This window comes from Lissotriton helveticus, chromosome 2_1 (genome assembly GCF_964261635.1).
Source record: "Lissotriton helveticus chromosome 2_1, aLisHel1.1, whole genome shotgun sequence".
Classification (NCBI taxonomy): domain Eukaryota; kingdom Metazoa; phylum Chordata; class Amphibia; order Caudata; family Salamandridae; genus Lissotriton; species Lissotriton helveticus.
Window position 1 is genome coordinate 1,643,472,136 of NC_136059.1, and position 21,741 is coordinate 1,643,493,876.

General features: G+C 48.9%; 1 protein-coding gene across 1 annotated transcript in view; it reads right to left on the reverse strand.

The window, feature by feature from the left end:
* Positions 1 to 21,741, reverse strand: part of HADH (hydroxyacyl-CoA dehydrogenase) — a 257,197-nt gene that overhangs the window by 229,188 nt on the left and 6,268 nt on the right. The window lies entirely within an intron of this gene.

Sequence of the window (21,741 nt, forward strand, 5' to 3'; positions counted from 1 at the left end):
CCCCTGGGTTGTAGGCAAGAAAGCTGTGTAGAAACGCAATCCTTTTAATACGCTTCCGGCCACTGGTTGTAGGCATCCAGCTGTCTACGTTTGCTTTTGATCATGCTAAAATAACAGATCGGTTTCATCAAATGTTTGCTTACATGCTACGGGTTAGCAGACTTGATGCCAACACGTGGCATCCTATGAGCCTAGATGACGGAAACCCTGCTGTGTACTGAAGTAGCAGGCATGCCCCCATATTAGAGTTTCTAGAAAGAGAACCCGGCGAGTGGGACACTTCAAACAGCTATCCAGGATAGACTTAAATTTACTGTTACGCAGAAAGTGTTTCTAGTCTCGTACCATTGCATGTTATGTTATGTTATGTTATTTTAATTTATATAGCGCTCAGATGCCGCAGCCAAGAGGCGTCCCGGCGCTTTCCAGAGATGGTAAACACAACACAGCAAAGGTGAATGGGACCAGAGAAAATTAAACAGAGGAAAACAGGAAGGTTTTTAATGTCTTCCTGAAAGGAAGCAAGTCTGGAATGTCGCGCAGCGTGGGGGGTAAAGAGTTCCAGAGAGCCGCCGCCAGCACTGTAAACGAACGACCGCCCATTCTGGCTCTTTTAAAGCGGGGCACAGAGGCAAGATTAGAGCCGGAGGATCGAAGGGTTCTGAACGGGGTATAATGTTGGATAGTCTGTGATAAAATAGGAGGAGAAGCAGTTTTAAGAATTTTAAAAGTTAAACACAGTGCCTTAAACTGAATTCTTTGCCTTACTGGCAGCCAGTGTAAATCTCGAATAGTACTGCGGGCAGAGACAAACTTCGGAAGACCAACAAGCATCCTGGCCGCCGCATTTTGAACCCTCTGAAGGCGGGCCAGTTCAGCTTGATTCACGCCCAGAAACAGAGAGCTGGCATAGTCCAGTCTGGTAAGAACCAGAGCTTGGACTATAATCTGCCTGGTGTCGGCATCGAAAAACTTAAAGATGGGTCGTAGACAATGCAGCGCACCAAAACAAGTACCAGCTACACGTTTAGTGTGGGCGGAAAAAGAGAGCTTGTCATCAAACCACACTCCGAGATTTCTGACTTCGACTACAGGGGTGGGAACAGGGCCCAGTTCAGATGGCCACCATTGATCGCCCCAAAGTCCACCTTCCCTACCAAAGATGATAACCTCGGTCTTAGAGGCATTGAGTTGTAATCGATTGTTAGCCATCCAGCCTGCCACCGCTTTGAGGGCAGACTGAAAGGTAGGGGCATCCATGTTGGAGTCTCCATTAAGTGCCAACGCCAACTGTGTATCGTCGGCGTACGACACCATGGTGAGACCAAAACTATGGGCTACCTCCGCCAGGGGCTGAACATATAAATTAAAGAGGGTAGGACTAAGGGCCGATCCCTGCGGGACACCCTGATGAATGGGACGCGAGGCCGAGACAAACGGAGGAGTAGACACTCTGAACGTCCGATCCGAAAGAAAGGATCGAAACCACTCGAGTGCCCTCTCTCCTACACCAGCCTCCATGAGACGGTGCAAGAGGATCTGATGGGAGACCGTGTCAAAGGCGGCACTTAAATCCAATAGGATCAGTGCCGCCGTCTGACCCTGGTCCAGCATCTTCCTAATGTGTTCCACCACAGCCAAGAGCGCAGTCTCAGTGCTGTGGCCAGCACGGAACCCGTTCTGGGAGTTGTCCAGAATGTTAGATTCCTGCAGGTGAGAAGATAGGATCTTATTAGCATGAGACTCTGCTAATTTAGCTAGCCAGGGGAGAAGAGAAATAGGCCGGTAGTGTTCAGATTTAGTTGGATCAAGGGCCGGCTTTTTAAGTATAGGAATAACAGTAGCCTGTTTCCAAGCCCGAGGAACCGTACCGGTGTTAAAGGACAGATCCAGTAAACTGTGCATTGCGGGATAGCAGCACTGGGCAAATTCCCGGAATTGCAAAGGTCTCATGGGGTCATCCGGGGAGCCAGATTTAACTTTAATCGTTAAAGCTTTAAACTCCGCCAGTGTAGGGCTAGGAATAGTAAGCAACGGTTTAGAGACTGTGAAGGCCGTGGCATTTTCCGCGAGAGGGGCTTGGGAAAAAGACCTGTAAATAGCTTCTACTTTTTCCACGAAGAATGAAGCCAGATCCTCAAAATGGGCCATCGAAGCTTCGAGAGAGGTAGTGTTAATCTTTTTACAGGTTAGGTCGTTGCAAACCCTAAATATAACCTTGGGGGGGGCGTGGCCAAGATGGCGGGCTGAAGAGACGCTCTTCCCGTGAGCTCCTGAAACCCCGGAGTCCTTGACCCTTCCTGCGCTGCAGATCTCCCCCGGATCAGGCGCAGGGGACGGCGGAATCGACCGAGAGCCTGGTCGGTGCTGTGCTGTAGCCTCTAGGGGCGTTGGAGCAGGGAGCGGCGTCTAGCTGCGCTGGCCCCAGGACCGGGCGGCCGTTGCGGCCCGGACGCGGCGCACCGAGAGTGGAACGGCTGCCCCGCGGTGACCCGGGGCGGTGGTGAGTTTCCGGGCCGCCGACCAGCGAGGAGTCTGCTACGCCCCCCTCCTGTGACGCCGGGGGCGCCCTAGCGGGCAGTGGAGGAGGACACGACGGAGCGGCGCCTCACTCGCCTGCCTGGAGGAGGAGCCGGTGAGGTGCGCTACGCGACCCCGGGGATTGCCGGAACCGAGAGGCCTTGTCGGCCGAAGACGCCAGCGGACTTCTTGTCTGGGGCCCCGGCTGCGAGAGAGCCGTGCGGGGGCCTGGTGGGCGCCTCTGCCCGCCCGGCCGGTTGTGGCACAGCATTTGGAACAGTTAGCGGAGGGCCACGACGTGACTTGGCGATCCCGCCCGCACCCGGGCTCCTGGCCCCTGTCCCTGAGCTGCCGGCCTCACTCCCTGGTGGGCATCTAGTGCCGGCGCACCGCCCCCGGGGCCTTTCACACATTGATCATCTGGTGCATGCTGGCCTGGAGGGGCCCAGTCCGTGCTGAGTGTGGTGGGGCACGCCCGGGCAGTGGCGGTTGCGTGACGAAACGCTTGACGCCCCTGTGACGCTGTGTTGCTCTGCTTCTGGACCGCAGTGGACCTTCACAAGGGCATTGCAGTTGGATACCCTTCCTCGCCCGCCTGCAGGGGTTCATTGGTTTGACAGCGACGGTTCTGCCCGACACCGGGCCACGGCACTTTGGGCCTGTCGTCCGCCCTAGCCCCCTGGTGGGCTTCCTGGACCCGGGTGCTGGCCCTGGGGCCCCTTAGATGGTGGCCGGAGTGCGCCTGTCTGGTGTTGAGTCACCCGAAGCAGCGAGGCTGACCCGGACGACTGTGGACTAGAGCGACGGCCGGAGGCCTGGCGGCGGGGGGGGTGACCCGCTTCGAGGAGGCGGAGGAGTGCCGGGAGAGTATTGCAACTGGGGCTGGTCGTGATCCTCCTTTGTCTAGTTGGCTGGGGAGCTTTGGCTACGTCGCCCGGGAGGGGGTCGTTGCCCGGACCCCCCGGGTTGCACTGGTGAGGCCTGCTGCTGGAGCCCACGTGCTTTACGGACGCGCTCACATCCAACCGGCCTTCTCTTGCTGCGGAGCGCCGTCGCCTCTGCGATGTCGGGCAACAGAGGGGGTAAGAAGGGTGAGCGTACCCTGCCCGAGATGCTGAACAGGGGCGCCCCGAGGCAGGACAGATCCCAACCAGTACCGAGCCCCTCGACCGGCTCTCGTGGAGCAGAAGGAGGAGAGCCCCCGGTCACCAGGTCCTTTCTGGAGTCACTGTTTAGCACGCTCAGGGAGGACTTTCAAACGCTGAAACAGGAGGTTGCTGGCGAGGTCCGAGAGGTGAGGAGGGAAGTCGATTCGCTTGGAGAACGGGTCGCCACCATTGAAGACGCTAATCAAGCCAGAGACGAGGAGATCACGCAGCTGCAACAGGAAGTACTACGGCTCAGGGATCAACAGATCGACCTGCAGGCCCATGCCGAGGATCTTGAGAACCGGTCCAGGCGCAACAACATCAGGGTCAGAGGCGTCCCGTCCAACGAAGAAGGGGAGGACGTCGCGGCCTACCTGCGGGGTCTGTTTCGGGATATCCTTGGAGAAGCGGAGGACTTTCCGGTGAGGATTGACAGAGCGCATAGAGTTGGGCCGCCGCGCCGAGCTGCGGCGCCGCCTCCGGATATCTTGGCCTTTCTGCCGGACTTTCCTCTGAAGGAGAGGATCCTCCGTGAAGCACGTCAGAAACAACCGGTGAGCTTCGGAGGTCACCAAATTGCTTTATATCACGATCTGTCCACGATCACGTTGCAGAAACGCAAATCCTTCAAAATCGCAACGGATTTCCTGAGGGAGCATGGCACGCAGTACTCCTGGGGGCACCCCTTCAGGCTTATTTTCCGGTGGAACGGAACGCTGCATCAAATGAGATCCCTCCAGGACACGTGTGGAGTGCTGGGTATCACCGCTACGGATGAAGACACACCAGCGCCTCGCCGACGCACTTCTAGAGAGGGCTGGCAGACAGTTCGTCGGCGCCGGACCACACCTCAACCATCTAGGCCGGACTCTCCTACGATCAGGGCGGACATGGACAGCGCCATAAGGGAGGTATCCGGCTCCACATCGCCTAGCGACGTGGCCGTGACGGCCTGAGCATCATCCGGGGGGAGATCATCTTGGCATCACCGGCGCTGCAGGTTTGAGGGTTCCGGGGGGGGGGGGGGGCTCTGGGGGAGCATTGATGGTGGCTGGACGTCCACTCGGACACTTTACCACAGACTTGCCCGTTAGGGGCTGGACTGGGACACTGGGGATTTCCGTGAAGTTGGGGTTGTTGTTGTGGGGAGTGGGAGGGGAACTGGGTAGGTCTGCGGAGGTGAGACGTGGGGAGTTGGGGTGTTTGGGGATTGTTTGGGGTGTGGGGATGGGGGGGGTTCGGGGTTCGGGTTGTGCCTCATTTGTCTCATGTTGTGCTACTTGTGCTCTTCTGCCGCTTCACAGGGGTGGGGGGGGGGTCCACTCGGGTGGGGATTCGGTCTGTAGGCTGGGTGCCCGCTGAGGTTCCATGTAGCTGTTACTGTCTTGTCCTTTCCACGCTGGGCCGATGGGTGAGTTGTCGGGCTGGCTCTGCAGGGCTTTGGTTCCATCCCGTGCTGCCTAGCTGGCTGGGACCTTCTGATGCTTCTGGCCCACTTGTCACCGACCTGTTGATGCCCTTGAATGGTCCTCTGGGGCACTTGTTTCGACCTGCTTTCCCGCCTTGTGAGGTGATAATGCATTCAGGCCCACTTACCGCTGTGATTTCACTGTTTGTTCATGGCCCTGAGGATTGTGACCCTTAATGTACAGGGGTTGAATAACCCGGTCAAACGCAGGGCGATGCTGTCCCTCCTTGAGAGCACCCAGGCGGATATCTGCCTTTTGCAGGAGACTCACCTCCTGGCCCGTGACTGTCCCAGGTTGAGGTCTCCGAAGTTCCCGGTTCAGCTTTTTTCCTCTGGGACGTCTAAAACAGCGGGGGTCGCCATCTTGGTGTCTGGGAAGTTCAAAGGGGAGGTACTGCACAAAGTGGCGGAGCAAAAGGGGAGGCTCCTGGCTTATAGGGTTAGGATAGGGGGTTTCTTTTTCACGGTGGGCTCAGCATATAGCACTAATGATCGCCAGGATTTGTTTTTGCAGTCTGCCTTAGCTGACATCGCGACTACCCCAGACAGGCACATACTTATTGGCGGCGACCTGAATATGGTCTTTAATTCATCTTTAGATAGGTCCGCGCAGCGCCACCCCCAAACTGGGGAATTCTCGCAGCTTAGCGCCTCACACTTGGGGGACCTGGACATGCACGATTTATGGAGACACCTACACCCCACTTCTAGAGCCTACTCCTACTACTCTCACGCACATAGGACTTACGCCAGACTGGACTACCTCCTAGTGTCGGGACCGCTGGCTGCGCTAGCAACTGCTTCTGACATAGGGGTTCTCACGCTGTCGGACCATGCTCCGGTGTCGGGCTGCTTCCAGCTGCCGCCGGTATCTCCTTCACGCGGGGTCTGGCGCCTCCGAGATACCCTGTTACATAGGCGAGACGTACTGGCTAAGATTCGGACTGCGCTTACTGGGTACCGGGAACACAACGAGAACGATGATACCTCCCTGGCGACGCAGTGGGCAGCCCTGAAGGCGGTGCTCCGGGGTGAGTTCATTTCTATCTCCTCGGCTGAGAATAGGGACAGACAGCGGAAGAGGGACGAGCTTACTAACTCAGTTCGGGAGCTAGAACTGGTGCACCAGAGGACGGGGGCCCCCAGAGTCTGGAGGCAACTCAAGGCGGCGCGGAAGCTTCTCTCTGCCCTGGACTTGGACAGGGCGGAATATGCTGCGCTACGCCTGAAACACGCATACTATACTGGTGGTGACCGCTGCGGCCGGTTGCTGGCGAATAAACTTCGAGTGCGACACCAGCTCCAGAAGGTCAGGGAACTGTCAGTGCCCGGGGGAGGGTTGGCCTCTGAGGACAGCCAGATTGCAGACGGCTTCCGCAGATACTATGCGGATCTATACGCCGGTGAGCCTCCCTCGGCCCAGGCCGAGACCGAATACCTCGCATCGGTCGACCTTCCTATACTCACGCCGGAACAGGCAGATCACCTGGAAAGGGATATCCGCCCGGAGGAGGTGATCGGGGCTATTTCCCGACTCAAACATGGGAAGGCCCCGGGACCCGACGGTTATACTCCACTCTTCTACAATTCATTTTGCCAGGAACTAACCCCACTACTGACGCGACTTTTTAACTCCTTTGCAGAGCCCGGGGCTATCCCCCCGGACCTACTGGGGGCGACGGTTTCGGTTATCCCTAAACCGGGGAAGGACCGTACTGAATGCGCGTCCTATCGACCGATCTCGCTGCTCAATGTGGACCTCAAGCTCTACACGGGAATTCTGGCGGCGCGTTTGGCGCCTCATCTCCCGGGATTGGTGGACCCGGATCAGGCCGGGTTTGTCCCGGGTCGGCAGACGGTGGACAACACCAAGAGGGTGATCCACGTTTTGGAGAAGGCCTCCCGGGTCCCTGGGGAACGTATGCTGCTTTCGGTGGACGCGGAAAAGGCGTTCGACCGCGTGCACTGGCCCTACCTTGAGAAGGTGCTTTGCAAACTGGGGATGGGTGAGAAGTTCCGTACCCTCATCTTCAACTGTTACAAATCTCCTACTGCGACCGTGAGGGTCAACGGTTGCAACTCTGCCCGATTCGCAATAGAACGGGGAACCAGACAGGGGTGCCCTCTATCCCCACTGCTCTTTGCTCTGTACATGGAGCCGTTTGCTCAGAGGATTAGGCGAAACCTGGCAGTGACGGGTGTCCGGATGGGGGGTTACATTCACACCATCAGCCTGTATGCGGATGACGTGATCTTCATGTTGGACAACCCGAAAGAAGCGCTCCCTGCTTGTCTTACTGAGCTGGACGTTTTTGCGGCAGTGGCGGGGTTTAAAATGAACATGAGCAAGTCTATGGCCCTTGACGTCTCGCTCGCCTCCGCTACCAGGCTGGAACTACAAGAAAGATTCCCCATGCAGTGGTCTAGAGACCTGATCCCGTATCTGGGGGTACTGCTGGCGCCATCCCTACCTGCCATGGTCACCGCTAACTATGCGGCCCTAGGGAAGAAGCTAAAGGAGGAGTTGCTCCGTTGGAGCAAAGGTACGCTCTCGCTGTTGGGGCGCATCGCTGCTGTAAAAATGACTCTCCTACCGCAGGTGCTGTACCTATTTCGGGCCTTACCGCTACAACCGCCGAAAGGGTGGATACGGCAGACCCAGGCCGACATCGCAAGATTTGTTTGGCAGGGTCGTAAGCCCAGACTCCGGAGAGCCCTTTCCACGCTGGCGCCTGAGTCTGGTGGCCTTGGCATCCCGGACTTGCACAAATACTTCCAGGCGGCGCAGCTGAGATACTTGGTGGAGTGGAGTAAATGGGAATCTGACAGACACTGGCTGTTTCAAGATCAGGCGGTGGCGGGTAGGACTCTACAAGAGATACCCTTCCTGCGCCGGATTCATCGGCCCCCTAATCTCTATGCGTCCTTAGTCACGCAGACCACGCTTCGGGTTTGGGATGCCGTGAGTGTTAGGAATGAGCTCACCACCTTCCCGTCGCCGCTCACGCCGTTGGCGGGGAACCCCGACTTCCGACCCGGGACGGAACCTGGAGCGTTTTCGCTCTGGCAAGCGGCCAAGTGCTGTGCATTGGTTCATATTTATGGCTCGGAGGGCGCTGTGCCGTTTGATGATCTGCGCAGGGAATACCATTTGCCCGAGACGGAACGTATGCGTTACATGCAGGTCCGCCATTGGGCGCTACAGCCGCAGGTGCGGGAGCTGGCTGATCGCAAACTCACTCCATATGAGATGTGGCTTGCGACACGTTCTTCGGACGCCAAGCTCATCTCGGACATTTATCGGCTCCTACAACCCCCCGCACACCACTTTTATAACACTGGGAGGGCTCGCTGGGAACGTGAGCTGGGGAGGGCGTTGAGTCACAAGGAATGGGACGACATCTCCTATAGAGCACGGCACTCGGCATACCACACTGGTCTCACGGAGACCTTTACGAAGGTATCCACGTACTGGTATTACACGCCTCAGAGATTGCACGACATGAACCATAACATCCAGGACACGTGCTGGCGCGAATGTGGGCACACAGGTACACTCACACACATTTTATGGGATTGCCCGTTGCTGGGTCCGTACTGGCGGGAGGTCTTAGATGAGCTGGACCAGTGCTTTGACATCGAACTGCCACGCCTTCCTGCCTATGTTCTACTGGGGTTACCCAATGGTCTGATGTACCCACTGCGATCTAGAAGGGGGAGACACATTGCGATCGCTTTAGGCTCCGCGATCCAAAACATACTGATATTCTGGCGCACCACCACTCTTCCCACTATCACGGGCTGGCTGCACAGGTTGTGGCATGTTTTGGGGATGGAAAAGATGTCCCTCACGGTGGCGGGGGATGTGGACAAATTTGATGACCTGTGGCAGCCTTTTAGAGTCCTGTTACAATCAGAGTTCAAGGAGATCACTTGTCCACGATATCTCAGGCTGATGCGATTGACTGCCCCGATTCCGTGATTGGTGAGGGGGGGAGGATGGGATGTAAGCAGTGCTTCTTGGAGGATATGAAGGGCTATTGGACACTAGCACAGGCACGGGGAGGGTTGGGGGAGTTCGGGCAGGGAGGGAAGGGAGTTGGGGGGGTGTTTTCTAATTTAGGTTTGGGATGGGTAAATCATGTCACTTATGCTCCTGATGGGGCTCTGTGGGCGTATAGTTGGTCATATTTTAATGCTGATGGCGTCTCTGCTGAGAGTCTTTGCTTTGCATTATCGTGATTGCCGTATTCCTTGTATGTATTGTTTTTCTTTGTTGTGGAAACGATAATAAAATGCTTTAAACCTAAATATAACCTTGGTAGGGTTGGTGCTGTTCTTGATCTCCTGAGAGTAGAAAGCAGCCCTGGCTGCACAAACAGCCCGATGGTAAACTCTAGTGCAGGCCCTGTACGTCGACTTAAGGTCTACATCGTACTTTTTACGCCAAGCACGTTCAGCTTTTTTGCATGAGGATTTAAGCTGTTTGAGGGATTCGTCATACCATGGACTGGAGGGACTGGACCTAGCTTTACTCCATTTAACTGGTATGCAAGAATCCAAAGATTGATTTACCCACTCACAGAAGTTATCGTAACCAAGAGAGACTTCTGTGGGGGGAGGAGGATGATCCTTCATCAAGAGCAGATGGAGGTGCTCGGGGTCAAGTTTTCGCCACGGGCGTTTGAGGATGTCAGGAGGATGGTTTCTGAGGGGAGGATCAAAGATCGAGATATGAGTCTCGATCAGATAATGGTCGGTCCAGGCCATCGGTTTGGGTTGAAGCACAGAAATATTGGAGATCAAATTTGTCAGAACAGGATCTAACAAATGACCACCACGGATTCTACCCAAATTTTCCATCTGCTTGGTATCAAATTCATGACTGTTGAGCATAGGATACTAAGGTACGCTGCAAAATAGGGTTGACAATTCCACTCATTTCCGGGTTTTTTTCTCCAAGGAAAGTCGTTCAAAAATGCACTATTTCAAGAAAGTTGTTTACAGTGTGATGCTCTTAAATGTACTCATCATGTCATGTTTACATTTCATGGCAGATGACGCTGATCCACTGCAATAAAGCATTATAAATGGATGCGGAGATATACGCACAGGCTTTCAAAGACAAGCAGACCATAGCTTCGATGGAACCATCATTTTTCATGGACACTTCTAACCGGAGAATCCTCACCGTAGCATATTCCCCAGGCGCCAGACTGGATCCAGAAACTCATCAATGCACCTGTGTGCTGCTAGGTGCTACGATGATGCTCCCTGAACTAATGGAGTAGTGCTGCATATAAGTGCCACAGTGCTTAATTTGAGCCGGTGGCTTTCGGGGGTCAGCACCGGCACTTAATTGGTTGCTGGTGCTCGTAACCGGAACTTAATTGTCAGCACACACACTTATGACAACTAGGCATGAGAAAAACAATGGTTGTTTATGAATACAATATACATTAAAACATTACTAATAACTGCCTCCCCATCAATTCATTTAGCTTTTGGGACCTAGAATAAAAGTAACTGTCGCACGTGCAGGTGAGAGAGATGCTTAGTTGTTGTTTTGGTACCGCCAACGGCAGCGATGTCTGGGGCAATGGGTGGTGCAAGCTGCAGTGGCGTCCTGATCAGGCCCTGGCACTTATTATTTTACGAACTAAGCACTGTTGCCACCCCTCATGTCAGTTTCTTGTTCCTTTCTTTCCGTACCTGCTGACACAGATCCGGACTCTGCTCCTACGTCAGTCAGCCTAATTTCTAAAACAAACAATCTAGGACCAGTGGGCTGGAAAACCATGTCCACCATTATTCAAGCCATGCTGCAATTGCATAAAAAGACACACGACACGGATATGGAGGAGTTGTCTCTCTGGTGTTTGGGCCAGGACTCTAAATCATTAACCAAATGTGCCATCATGCACCCAAAGCAATCTAGGACCAACAAGCGAAGCTTTGTGTTGCTGAACAGAAGAAGTTGAGGCACACGCATAAGTCCCACTGCTGCTCCAAGTTGCCGGCACGGTCTTGGTTTCGCTCCTGGGGCCACTCTTGTGAGCGGACTTCCTCGCAGTCGAAGTCCTCCGGTAAGTCCAATGCAAAGCCTAAACAGTAACATAAAAAAGCAAAAGCAAAACTTGACCCCATCCTGCCACTCCATGTGCAAGGAGAAGGCACAAAGATGTCACAAATTAAATCGGTCTCCTCCAGGGTCCCCAAGCATGAAATTCCCCAGCTGATCCAGTGCACCCCGGGTTTCCCGAGCCATTGGTGACACCACGGCAAATCAAGGCCTTTAAAACCCGATCTACATCGCTTTTCCAATTCCCTCTGGTGTTCCTTTGGGCCCAGTGGATCTGCAGGGTTACTGCCAGAGGGCCCTTCCCCAGCACCAACAGATCCCTTAGGACTAATTCCGAATACAGTATAGACTTCGGTACAGGTGCCAATATTACAAAAGAGGATAGATTCAATAACTGTGTCTGACCCGATCCAATTTTAGCCCGATCTCGTCCGATGTTGCACTATGAAAAGGTCTTAAGTGCAACCAGCTGTCAGTTAGACTGATTCTGTACAGATTACTTTATCAGGGCAGTCGTGCCAACAGAGGCTCAATTATTTTTTTTTTGGGCTCCAGCTCTGAACAAGGTAAACAGCAAAGGGAGAGAACGGTGGTGTGGTAGGGAATAGTGATCTTATCCCTCATTACGATTACAGTTTATATATAGATTTACAAGACGCCAGTGGGTTTGATATTCTTCTGATACAGGGTTGGACTCAGCACTTAGGCTACCGACTGAAGAGAGTAATTTGTGATCGTAGTTCACCGGGCAGGTGAGGTCCTGGATTATCCACTGCCCGCTGTTGAGACCAAGAATAAAGTCCTAATAGAAATTCTACAGCCTGAGCCGGCAATATCCGAGCCCTTGCTCCTCATCCACAAAGCACTCACTGATACTCTGATGTGCACTTGGTCATATCCCTGCTCCTGCCCATCAGTGAATAGGCAGTTGGCCCGGCATCAAAAACCAGCACCTGACAACCCTGATTTTCTCACTAAACATCCTACTCCAGAGAGCCTGGTGATTAAGGATTCAACCAATAAGGTAGCGAGTTCAAGAGGATTGAGGAATTTGGGAAACTAATGTGCTCTTCGGCTAGCCTGGCTCGGAGATCGGTCAATGCAGTCAATTTCCTGGGCCGCAATACAGAAGTCCTTCAGGACATGGCCAGCGAGTTCTTGCCAGCACTCCCCGAAGATGTTGGGAATCTCTGGCTCATACAAGTCATGATGAACAAGACGCTGCAAAGTACGTGATTCGATCTGGCCTAGACACGGCGGACTGCCTACAGAGGGAGGTTGTCACCAGTATTGTGTTCCCCCCACCATGCATGGATGTGTACCATTTGGTTTATGAAGACGTGACATCTTCTCTCATGGATATGCCCTTTGACAGCTCACACATTTGTTTTGTTTTTTTACGGAAAGGACGAGGACAGGGTCAGGTAGGCATTTTACAGGCTAGCAGGGGAACCACTCCTCCCAACCACCCCTATCCTGAAACAATATTGTCTAAGCCACTTTAGTTTGCGCTTAGCGGCACACACCCATCCTGTGGGTGGCAGGATCCGAAAGGTGGATCACAAAGATCATTCAGCATGGTGATGCCCTCCGTTGTCTGGTTGCTCTGCCACATCTTCCCCTCACATATCCAAATGACTGTCAAAGGAGAACCTCACCATTCTGCAGTAGGAGGTGCGAGTGTTGCTCTCCAAAGGTGCTACAGAGAGGGTGCTGGACTCAGTAAGAGGAGAGAGTTGCTACTCTTGCTATTTTCTTGTGCTGAAAACGACAGGAGCCTCTGGCATTTATTGGACCCTAGACCTTTGAATGCCTTCCTCTGGAAAGACAAATGCAAAATGTTCAAGCTGGCCATGATCTTGGGAGACTGAATGGTCTTCTTGGACCTGCAGGACCACTCATTTTCATATACCTGTTCTGCAATCACACAGGCATTACCTGCAGTTCGATGTCAGCCAGGAGCATTTCTAGATTCTGGAGCTCCTCTTTGGCCTCACCAATACCTCAGGTGCTGACGAAAGTGAGGACGGTAGTCATGGCACACTTTTGTAGGTTGGGCATCCCAGTTTTCCCCTACCTTGATGACTGGCTGTTGAAGGTGTATTTATATATTATTTATTTTCAAAAACGCAAGGGAACCCGAAAGGTAGATAAGGACCTAGGGTAACAGTTTAGTATTAGAACAATGGTCCTTAAAAAGAACAGTATGGTCATTAGGATAAATATAGACTTCAATCAGTGCTATATTAAGAGTGTCCAGCCAGACAGTCAATTTAATCATTCAAAAAATTCAAAACCAAAAGCATAAACACATCAATACAGTGGGACACAATCCTGCATCCTACATAAACACATGACAAGTACACTTTAGGACAGGAACATATCAGGCAAGAAAGGGTAGCTTGTGGAATATTTAACACGATTTCTAACAAGCTTGAGGAAACAGTAAATACACTTTCTTTTATCAGATATGATTAATGTGCAAACTGTTTACATTAGTCAACGTTTCAATCCTATTTAAAAAACAGTGGATCATCATCAGGACAGTAAGGCTACAAGCCTGAATAATTAGAAATTGCCTCAATTAGGCCGAGCCTTGGATCAAACAACATAACGTACATCGCCACTTGCTGCTTTGGAACTTGTTGTTTTCACAGTTTAAACACTAGATTATTTATCCTCAGAAAATGATAATAATTCGGCTACTGCCAACAAATGCATATGCAGCTGAACCTTCCGCAAGTGTGGTGTCTGGAGACTAACTACAGATTCCTCATCTTACCATATAGTATCACCCTGAAAGAGCATTGGTGAAGGTAAGTAACTTCTTTTTACCTGTAGTCAACAGCATCATTAGGATGGCTTAACACTTCTGTATGATACCTTCTGCATACTAGTCTCTTATATTTACATATCCTAAGATACTGAATGAATTAATGCCACATTCAAAATTTATTTAGGAAAACCTAAAAATAAAAAAAAACTACAAGGGTTACCATCTCATTCCTTTATGGACACCATCCACAGTCCTAAACTTTTCCTACATTTGTATTTCAATTGGTTCTATTGAAGCAAATCACCACGACACACAAAACTGTAGGCTTACTAAAAGTGTCCAAAATAATTTTGGAGGGAGGTAGCCACTATACCTAGGACTTGATACAAAGGCTATTTGGCATACTGCGGGAATAGTTCAGATTTGACTACAAATAGACCAGAACAAGTGCCTCGTAAGGAATATTAGGTAAGGGTTCGAGGCACTCATTAGAAGTAGATGAGCAATTGAAAGTTTGAGTCAAGAGTCTGGCTATGGTTCAACATTAATTGTAATCTGAATAACCGAACCAAGGCACAGGGCCTCTCCGCCTCTCTTTATCTTGCTCTCCTCTTCCCCATGCAGTTTTGAAAATACATTAATTAATTTAAAATAGCACACAATATACCATTAAATGAAGGTGAGCTGATTAACACCATGGTCATAAATAGAATACGAAATAAGGGGCTCATTCTGCTATCAGTCCGCCCGCCATCATAACGGTGATGGGACCGCCCGCCAGACGGGCGTCAGTCCCACCAGCCCAATTAGGATGCGCCCGCCATACTGGTGGGCGCATCCTGGCCTTTTACCATTGCGAATGGTGCTGCTGGCTGCAGCACCATCCGCAATGGGAAAGGAGCATGCACAGCATTTCCCTGCACCACGTGGCAGGCACCACGTGGTGCCTGCCACTTGGTGCAGGGAGGTACCATGGGTACCCCCCCAGACCTCCCCAATGGGCCCCCAAAGTCACTCTCCGCCGGCCTTTCCATGGCGGCATTGCTGCCATGGAAAGGCCTATACTCACCCACATCCTAATATGGCGGGCGGTGCCAGCTAGGCACTGCCACCATATTAGTGGCCCAGCTCCGCCCGGCAGGTAATCGTGACAATTACCACCGGCGGAAAAGCGGCGGACGGACTTTACGTCTGCCGCGATACCCACCGCCATCCTAATATGGCGGTGGGTATTTCTCATTACAATGGCGTAACGATCGCCACTGCCGGCCCGGTGGTAGCGATCTTTACGCCATCGTAATAAGCCCCTAAGTGTGTACACTCTGCTTCTAATATAATTGCTGTTTAAAATGCATGCAGAAGAATAGCGTGAAGATATGCTTACTTACTGCACCTGGGCTGAACTTCGCAGATCTGTCAAAAGGAGCAGCTGTAAGTTGAGAGCAAACTCCATTCAGTGACGATTGCATAGCTAACAATTTATCAGTATGCAGGGATGTTAGTAAAATGGACTAGTATTTACTTTAAGGTTTTGTTCGGCGCTTTGCATCACCTATGATAATTCAGACCACTATTTGCAAATCGAGTGCTCTCCTTCCTTACATTTAATTCTGTAGTATGGAGAACAATGCAAACCAATGTAGGTTTGCTTGACAGCTTCATAATGTACATGTGTCCCTTTTGTGCATGACCCATTTTGAGACACGGCACTGATTTGTCTGCTTAAGATGAATGTAAGAATTCTCATGTGGAGTCAGATTTTGAAGCAATTTGTGTTCTTTGTATGTCACTTTAAAAAAATAAAAATACGTGGTCCTGAGAAAATTGATTATTTTGCTGTCTCTTAGTAGCCAAGTTTAGAAACACATAGAAGTGACTCCGTTCAGTGTGTTTGCTATATAAAATACTCCCATATGGTTTACTGGACTGCAATATTGCTTCGTACATATTGCTTAAGGAGCCCGACCATACTTTAGAAGGACATTGAAAGACCTAAAGGAGTTTTTTGACCAAGTATAGATGAGGCAGAAGACCAAATCATATTCCTCCATAAGGTCAACAAGCACATGCTACAAGACCCACACTCCGCTGCCTCAAAAACAAGGATTCTTCATACATCTAGTGCATGAAATCATCTGGTTGTAGGTGTGCAAAAAAAAACGTTGAATATATACTGTGAAAATAATGAGAATCAAAGACATATTCTAAGCACCTTAATATATATCATTATCAAAACCATATTTGTGGTTTAAAATGTGTTGTAACACTCATATTGATTCATGAACTTCTACTGAAGTACAATAGATAAGCAATTTATCATAAATATCAGCTAATGGTTGAAGTTTCACAGGAAGAAATTCAGGAGAATCTGAGATCAAAAGCTCACCTTCCCTGAGATTCTTATATCTAGCTTCATTGTGTTAGCCCAAGGAACAGGCTATTGTTTGAAATATATATGGGATGTGCTTTGGGTCAGCCCCCTGTAGCCATTGGCTCGTTTAGGTGAGCCCCCTTCAAACACCTCTTTGAGACTCAGTCACATCTTGGATCAGGCCACACGGATATGTCTCGCTCACTGCCATGCCACTGGCTTTTGGCGTTAGTCTTCCTCTTAAGGGTGCTTGAGTGCTTCCTCTTAAGAGTGTCATGCATAAACTGTATTGTCTTCTGCAGTAAAAGCCGGCATGGAGTATTTGGTGAAGGCAGAAGCCATCTTAAAATGATGACTTAAGCAATCAACTTAAAAAGACTGACCCCACTGAAAGCAACACATTCTGCATTATAAAAAGGCAATTACTCCAAGTATAATCTACATAATTAAGTAAGTGCACTATATTTGAGCAGTGTTATTTGTCGAAAGTCTTTGTGTGAGCAAAAGAATGCCACATAAAAAATACAAAACAAACAAATGCATGTATAAATAAGAATTGAAGCTACATCATTATTTACTTTATATAAGCACTTAATTTATTGTATGGCTTGTTTTTTGTGATTAGCTTGTGCAAATAACAATATGGGGAGGAACTGGGTGAGTTCTGAGAAGCTTTATTTCACTAAGCCTTGGCCAGTGACCAGCAGCAATAATTTTGCTTCGTAAGTACTGTGTGGATACCAGAGTGCAATATTCACAGGAACTACAGTGGATGCCCTTAACATGGTGTGCAAAACGCTATTTGCTATGGTTGCATTTATTGTTAAAGCATCCATTAAGCGTATGCAAATAAAATCATGCTTGTGAGATCATTGTGGGAAGGAGCTCCATTTTATTCAAGCAGTCTTGTGTGCCTGTGCAAACTGACACATGCACCCACGTGCATGACTGAAGGCAAAATACAGTAAAGAGGGTACATAGGCCGTTTTAAAAAGCTACGAGTTAGCAAACTCCAACATATAGGGCGAGTTTGAATTTGCTGTTACTTTATGTCCTGAAAATAGCACTGATAAAATAGCATTGACACACAAAAAAGTTTAACCCAGATTTTGTTTTTTTCCAGAAAATCCTCACATAGCATTTTTTCATAAATGTAAACACTTTTTAATTGGCCGATTTATTTTTCTGTGGAAGTTGCTACCTGTAGGTTACACTAGATTGTTGTTAATGTGGTGCATGTGCAGAAACAATACAGTCTTGATAAATGAAGTTCAGTCTCACTTATTAAATATATTTGAAATTATATCATAGTTGCTTTGCCGTGCCATTGTAATAAATTGCAGCTTTTCTTTTTCCTCTGGACATCTAGCAATAGCTTGTGTTTTGGCAGGCGTGTGCTCCTCACTCTCTGGACACATCGCATTGGTTATGGTTAGCTTTAGGTTATTATTTTACTGTGCAAAAGCATGTGAGCAGCATTTGTGCATGCTTGTTTTTGCATGTGTTGGCTCATTAAAACTAGCAAATGCTTGCTGGAGCGGCAACTGGGCTTATGTGCTGCCAGCAGGCATTGCACTGTCACAATTCTACATTACCACATTTTTGCATTAGAGAAGTTTTTTTATGCCAGAGGTCAGCAGTGGTCGGTCCCACAACTACACAGTAATAAGGGCATGAAAAATAGCGTTTTATAAAGGTTTACCAGGTTTCAATATTTTGAACATGTACGCACTTCCCACCAAATCATCTAATTTGCTTTCAGCTCGCTTAATGAAAAGTAAGGCATAATTTCTTGAATTTCTAGTTCGCCTAATTTTATAAAGTTGTAAAACATATTTACATATAGTCTGTTGCATAATTTACTTGGACATTATTTTTAATAGCTTGCCTCGTGCAGTTGCTTCTCGAACTCTTCTAGATCTTATGCGCTACTGGATGCAGTAAAAACAACAGCGTGATTAAAGGGCGGTTTAGATCTGATGAGTTAACTTAGGCGCAGAAACACAAGTACAATTTACATTTGCATCGAGAAATCGAAATATTTTGGAACCTTAATTATAGATAGGTGGGGGCAAACTGAAATTGTGACCGTTTTATTCAAGTGACCTTTATTCCCTGCTTTGTGCATGCAGTTACCATGAGCTAAAAGTGCAGGAGTAAATAACCTAAATTTTCTGACAGCTCTTAAAAAGGTGCCTGTGCGAATGTAATGTGTAAATAACGTTTGCGCCTGTTTTGGCGCTGCTGCATGATTCTAGATGAATCTGCGGGGGTCTCGGTCTGGAGTGCTTGCTGTGCGTTGATCTCCCTTTGCTGGTCCTTTATAGCAGGGATGGTGCCAAATTCAGGCATGTCTGCATATATTGGGACCAGTCAGAGCGGTCACTCTTTTAGAGCAAGGAGGAAATAATTTGTGATTGAAAAGTTACTAAACAGCCTAACAGAGCCGTAACTGGGTCTTCGTTAAGACCAGCAGACAATTCAGAACAGTTGGCGATCCTTTGGGATGGTGCGTTTTAAAAAAAAAAAAAATCAAATAAGGCATACTTATTACATCTCCCAATTCCAACACTTTCTAACCTAGAAAAGTTAGGATTACCTTAGGAAAAGTCCTCTAAAAATACTGCTTCCACGAAGTATGAAGTAGGGAGAAGTGGTTAGCCACTACCGGCCCTCTTTTGTTGAACACTCATCCTACACCTCTTAAAATGCATCGAGGAAGATTCCCTATATCAACACACAGAAAGAAAGGGTTCTGCCTAATGACAGCCTTTATCAAGTGGCACTCTTTTCGGGGCCCCTGCCAACTTGATGGCTCATACTAGCAAAATGCCATGAAGCAGCATTTGACAGGGTGGAGCAGTGTAGACAAATCCAGCCAGGCATAATTTTGAGTTGCGGCACTTCAAGGCAGTAACATGGGCGGTAAATAGGGCAGGGCTCTCTTGGAAGAGTGGGACTATGAATGTTGCTTCATAATTCTGTACTGAGCACTCGCGAACAACGTGCAACCTTTGAACTCACTGCCTTTCACCATTACCGACACAGCTTATTTTCATGTTGGCTCATAAACTGCACCTCTTTCTGGGAGATTCGCATCAGTTATACCCCACAGAAAAAACGTACAATAGGCATATTGCAATCAGTTGGAGGAAGAAAAACACAACTGTTTGCAAAGCCAATAGGCCTGACGCTAGCTGCCAGTCTATTGGGTCTGTCAATGCTGGTTTTATTTTACAATGGATTTACTAAAACTTTGTTGCTGGGGGAGCTGCCAGGCCCTTGCCAATAAAAACTAATATATATTGGCAAGAAGCAAAATTTGGTTTGGTCTCGAAAAGCACTTTGCTGCCGTAGCAGCTGGAACTGAAGGCAGCTACTTTGTATTTAAACGTGCTCCTTATGAGAGCAACATACCATTGACTGGGGGAGAATGTTTGAATCATTCGGCATTCCGTCCATCATTTGTTGCAGTTACACTTTCGCCCTAAGTGGAACGGGGATGCCCAGACGTGGGTCACTTGCTCAATGTGCTACTGGATTCAAGCTAGCCTGGCTGATGAAGGGTGACATACCCCGAACTCGATCCCAGGAGGCTTGTTCCCGGTCCAAGGGGGACCCGGCTTGACAGTTGGTCTGGACTGTTCCCATGAGCCAGAGGGTCAAGACTGATTTGCGTATGGCTGGGTCCAAACTGGGGTGGCGTAATGGGCACAAGAACAATGGATTTAACCCAGATTTCTTGACTGGGGGAGATTGTTTGAATCATTCAGCCTTCCGTCAATCATTTGTTGCAGTTACACATCACTCACAGTGAAGTCAGTCAATGACGGAAGCGGGCTGACCCATTTCCCCATGTTGTATGCTGTAGCAGGAGGAAGATAAACTTGAAATATACATCAGTAGACCAATAGATGAAGAAGGCTAACTCAAAGCCCCTACAAGTATGTCACACATATCATTTTAGTAAAATCAAAAGGTCTTGGCTAATGTCAGACCTAATGATCAAAGGTAGGCAGAAAAAGTACAAACTATCAAACACACTGAAAAAAAGTCATGAAAAATCTACAAGTTGAATGAGCATAAGTCTGTTGGGCACACGCTTCTAGTTATAACAGGAGAAAAAGCATATTTTTTGTACTCATTAACAGATATTGCTCATTATGCAAAATGTACACAGTTATGAGTGTACAACGATTCATGCGATTTTATTTATTAGCTAAGTAGTGACTTGCAATGCCCCCGAAAGGGGATGTCTCATAATATTATAATTTTAATTGTGTCCCTATTATGTTTTGAAGAAAATGACATGTTGTTTCTTCATGGTTATGCAATATTACATTACAAATAGAGAGGAAACACTGCAAATGGAATAAACTTGTTTGCCCTTTAACATTGATCATATGCCCAATATTCTGTTACTTTTTTTTGTTTGCGGTTTTTTATACCACAAACTCTACTTGAAGGTGTTGGAACGCTTTACATGAGCAACAGTTACGTTACAGTAAGAATTTTTTTATTTGTTCTATGCAGCCTTTCTTGACCAAAACTCCACCGGGGGCCAAGTGGCTGATTCTGGACGCGGAGACCGAATGTATCGTTATGATTCTGCTCCATCTAGAAGTCTCCGCAATTAGCTTCTGGTCTCACATGCATAAACATTTATCGGAATTTCTTTAACACAATGCAGTCCTGGTCCCAACATCAAACAGACTGAGGAGAAGGATGTCAATACCATGTGTGGCGGAAAATAAACCTGGTTCACACACAATATAAATGGCACAGAGATGTGGCAAGCCAGGAATCTTATCAGGCTAAATTTCTAACTAGCAAAATAGATCTTATTAGTAGAAGTCAGTACGATTCCAATAGGTCCAAAACATTTTGTAGACAGGAAGGAGATTGAGACACAGTTAATTGATTCTCCAAGGGAAACAATATGGGATGATTCAGTGTGTCTGTAGGAGCACCATCCAGGTCCTACTGAGCTAGGCCCAAGGCCTAGTGTATCTATGAGGTGGCCTAAATGAGTTCTTACTATTTGCAGTTACATTACTGTTGGCGTGACTCTTAGGAGTCCATCGTCATATTCTATGGGTTCCTGTGGACAACAGGATATGACTAGAAACATACAATGCTGGCGGATCAGGAAATCTAGGATTATCGGTGGAGGGAACACCATAAAGCAGCAAAAAGACACTCGTTAATGGAGGACAAATTTATATTTAGTAAGCGCTCCCATGCCTGGATGGTACTGCAATCCTATACAATTTTACAACCAGCTGCTTATTTGGACATAACATATTCTGTTCATCTAAAAAGGAAATTGCTAGCAATACGCCTTGGGGCACTACCAACTAATGCTGATCAACCCCT